We start from the raw sequence: 4942 nt of genomic DNA on the forward strand, positions 1-4942 counted from the left end.
CTGGGGAAGAGTCCACAGGCCGCAGAGCAACTAAGCCTCTGTGCCACAGCTACTAAGCCTGTGTGCTGCAACAACCGAAGCCCGCTTGCCTAGAGCCTGTGCTCCGCAACAAGAGAAGCCATCACAGTGAGAAACCTGAGCACTGCAACAGAGCAGTCCAGCCCTGTCTCAACTAGAGAGAAGCCCACACAAAGCAACGAAGACCAAGTGCAGTCAAAAATAAAAGTAAATAAATAAGGAGCTTCCTGCATGCGCCCCTAAACTTATCTATTCTCTTTAAAAAGGAGCAACTATATGATTGCAATATTTGGAACATACTTAAAAAAAGCATTCAGTATTTATCTGAAATTCAAATGTAACTGAGTGAGTGGCCTGTGTTTTGGGCAACCCCACTCAAAGATTCTCAACTATCTTTCCTCCAAAGAAAACACATCAAATCTTAATTCCTCATCCCTCTCCAACAGCCAATCACCAAGCCAGGAGATGCCTATCACATGTACCACACCCACATCTCCCAAGGTAAGCTTTATGACAACAAACCACATCTGCCCTTGACCTCTGTGTTTGAAGCTGTCAGGATCTGGCCTTGTAGCTGATAGAGGCTGACCCAGGGGATTATTTCAACCTCCACTTCTGAACTCACAGCCTGTCCATTGTTCTAACCAAGTTGCAGCTGCCTTCCATTTGTGGCAGTGCCAATATCTCAGGAGACCTCTGGTCATAGGTTGCCCTTGGTTTCCTCTGGATATTTCAAACAAGGCCTCTGCATGACTCGGTACTTCACCATAACCCTGGCATTCCTTGCTGATATCAGACTCTTTGCGATCCAGTAGACTGCAGCACACCAGGCTTCCCTGTCCTTCAACATCTCCCTGAGCTGGCTCAAACTAATGTCCATTGAGTCGGTGATGCCATCCAACCATCTCATCCTCTGTTGTCCCCTTCTCCTCCAGCCTGCAATCTTTCCCAGCATCAGGGTCTTTTCCGATGAGGCAGTTCAGACTGCCCTCCACCCAGCCTCACTTCTTCCCAGGAGATCACCTCTGCTGGTAATTTATTTGTATCCTTCTTTTATGATTTTTGAAAGTATATGTAAATCCTTTTGAGGTACTTGAATCTCTGTGTCTATTGTTAGTTGTAAAAGTCCCCACTGATCACATAAATACTCATTATGGGGAAAGGGAAGTTTTAAAATAGGGGAGCAATGGTATTTGTCATAAACTAGTCCAGCAGCAGGGAAAACCCCAGGCCATTTTTAGATCTCTGAGAGCAGGACAGGGATGAATTAAGGTAACTGGCCAGAGGCTGGGAGTGGACAAAGCAAGGAAGTCCAGAACAATAGGGTCACTCCACCTCTGCCCTTCTGGAGGTGGGGCCACTATAGTCAGTGTAGAGTCAGCCTAATTAATGTAATTTAGGGATTAGAAAGTTACCAGGGTTAAAATATTAAGTCATTACCTTGAATTCTAAGAGAATATGGTGAGAAGAGTGGAAAAGTCTCTGTGTTGGATGCTTCTTTGATCCAAACACTGCACTGGAGTTAGAAAAGGACACAGAAGATGGTGCCACTTAAGTTATTTTGCTGCTTATGATTATAATAGGGTTAAAAACATATGGGCATCATAGAACCCTTTCATTTAGAAAGTTGCTTTCTGCATCATTTTTTATTATCAGCCTATTTTTCCAAAATATTAATTTATTCTCCTGATAGGGAAAAAAAAAAGACTGAATTTTACCCTGTTCAAGCTAGGAGATGTATCTAGAGAGTTGGGAAATTCCTAATGTGGGCCTCTGATTTAATGGGAAAAGTCTGATACTGGGACTCTAGTCTTTACCAGCTGCTACATGATCTCTCACTTAATTGCTCAATGCTTCATTTGTCTCACCTGTAAAATGAGATTACGTATAAGGGATTTCTATCATCCTATGGCTTGAAAATCTATTAGTTGAATCCATCTAGTTAATGTTAAGACTGTCAGCCTGAATCATATACTCAAAATGAAGTGGAGACTTGGATCAATCGTATGGATCATTCTGGAAAAAAATGAAAAGTAAATTGGACCTCAATTAGATATATTTCAGGCCAAATTGTTTATTCTGTTTTACTTTCCTGGGCCTAGAAGACAGAATCCTACCAGATGGATCGAGGCAACTGGCTTTCTCAGATTCATTCTCAGCTCACCTAGGTGGGCCCCTCAGAGATTCAAACACTCATACCTAAAAATGCTAGGCATAGTTTTGCTCTCTAGGTGCTGGAAAAACAAAGATGTTCTTAAGATATCACACATAGTGTCTACCACCATTTAGCTAACCAGCCCTTCTCTTACTTTATAAAGTGACTAAAGAGTCACGTGGAGACCTCTTAAAATGCAGCTTCTGACTTTTTAGGTCTGGGATGAGGCGCATGCATTTCTAACAAGCTCCAAGGTGATGCTGATGCTGCTGGTCTGTGTTTCAGACTTGAAGAAGCAAGGGGCTAAACCACTAGTCTCTTGCTGTCTTTCATGATCCTCTGTTTCAAATGCAAGCTATTTTTGATGAAAAATAACAAAGCTTTAACTGACAAAAACCAATGCTACTTTCAGATAGTATTTGTGAAATAAAGTCAGAATTAAAGTTATTCCTAAAATAAATGTGCTGGGTCTGGATGCCTAACATTTTGCTAATAGGTTAGGAAACTTGCAAGTGTGTTCCTTTTTCTTTCAATCTGTAGACAGACACTTTATACAAAGGCAAAGATTTATTAATAAATGTAAATCCCTTGACCCCCAAATCCTTTGACTTCCCTGGTGGCTCAGCTGATAAAGAATCTGCGTGCAATACAGGAGATGTGAGTTTGATCCCTGGGTTGAGAAGATCCCCTGGAGAAGGGATCAGCTACCCATTCCAATATTCTGGCCCAGAGAATTCCATGGACTGGAATCCATGGGGTCTCATAGGGTTGGACATGACTGAGCAACTTTCAATTTCACTTTCTGACCCCAAAAAATATTTAAGGAAGTAAGTTGTGAGATAAGCTGCATTAAAGTCCTTAGCCTCATGTCTAGGACTTACAAGATACCTAACCAAAAGACACATAACCAAGCAAGGTAAAAGATACAAAGGTGCATTTCATGGATGGGAAATACTGAAAGATAATAAATATTAGAAAAGATACATAACTTCATTGGTAATCTGAGAACTGAAAATTCAAATCACAGTGAAACACTACTTTGTAAATTTCAGATTGGTAAAAAGAAAAAATTATTTAATAGCACATCCCGGTGAGGATACATTTGTTACACACTGCTTACAGAATTTAACCCCTTCATGGATCACAGCCTTGTTGTGGCAAAGGGGCTTGGGTAACTCAATAAAGCTATGAGCCATGCTATGCAGGGCCACCCAGATGGACAGGTCATAGTAAAGAGTTCTGACAAAATGTGGTCTGCTGGAGGGGGAAATGGGAACCCATTCCAGTATTCCTACTTGGAGAACCCCATGAACAGTATGAAAAGGCAAAAAGATATAACACTGGAAGATGAACCCTCCAGGTTGGAAGAGGTCCTATATGCTTCTGGAGAAGAGTGGATGGCGATTACTAAGAGCTTCAGGAAGAATGAAGGGGCTGGGCCAAAACAGAAATGATGCTCAGTTATGGATGTGTCTGGTGGTTAAAGTAAAGTCCGGTGCTATAAAGAAAAATAATGCATAGGAACTAGGGGTGTTAGGTCTATAAGTCAAGGTAAATTAGATGTGGACAAGCAGGAGATAGCAAGACTGAATATCGACATCTTAGGAATCAGTGAACTAAAATGGACAAGAATTGGCGAATTTAATTCAGATGACCATTACATCTACAACTGTGGGTAAAAATCCCTCAGCCCTGATGAGAGAGTCTGAAATGCAGTGCATACTAAGTCACTTCAGTCATCTCTGACTCTTTGCAATCCTATGGACCATAGACCACCAGGCTCCGTGTCCATGGGATTCTCCAGGCAAGAATACTGGAGTGGGTTGCCATGCCCTCCTCCAGGGAATCTTCCCAACACAGGGATCAGTTGAATTCTCTTATGTTTCCTACATTGGCAGGAGGGGTTCTTTACCACTAGTGCCACCTGGGGACTCCAGAAATGCAGTATTTGGGTGCAATCTCAAAAATAACAGAATGATCTCAGTTCGTTTCCAAGGCAAAACATTCAACACCACAGTAATCCAAGTCTATGGCCCAATCACTGATGCTGAAGAAGCTGAAGTTGACAGGTTCTATGAAGACCTACAAGACCTTCTAGAACTAACACCAAAAAAAGATATCCTTTTCATCATAGGGGAATGGAATGCAAAAGCAGAAAGTCAAGGGATACCCGAAATAACAGCTTGGCCTTGGAGTACAAAAGGAAGCAGGGAAAAAGCTAACAGAGTTTTGTCAAGAGAACATGCTGTTCATAGCAAACACCATTTTGCAACAACACAAGAGACAACTCTACACGTGGACATCACCAGACGGTCAATAATGAAATCAGATTGATTTTGTTCTTTGCAGCCAAAGATGGAGAAACTGAAGACAGTCAGCAAAAACGAGACATGGAGCTGACTGTACTTCAGATCATGAGCTCCTTATTGTAAAATTCAGGCTTAAATTGAAGAAAGTAGGGAAAACCACGAGGTCATTCAGGTATGTCCTAAATCAAATCCCTTATGATACATAAATACAGTGGAGGTGACAAATAGACTCAAGGGATTAGATCTGTTAGACAGAGTGCCTAAAGAACTATGGATGGAGGTTCGTAACATTGCACAGGAGACAGTGACCAAAATCTTCCCAAAGAAAAAGAAATGCAAGAAGGCAAAGTGGTTGTCTGAGGAGGCTTTACAAAGAGCTGAGGAAAGAAGAGAAAAGAAAGGCGAGGGAGAAAGGGAAAGATACAGTCAACTGAATGCAGAGTTCCAGACACTAGTGAGG

Source organism: Muntiacus reevesi, chromosome 3 (genome assembly GCF_963930625.1).
Source record: "Muntiacus reevesi chromosome 3, mMunRee1.1, whole genome shotgun sequence".
NCBI classification, from domain to species: Eukaryota; Metazoa; Chordata; class Mammalia; order Artiodactyla; family Cervidae; genus Muntiacus; species Muntiacus reevesi.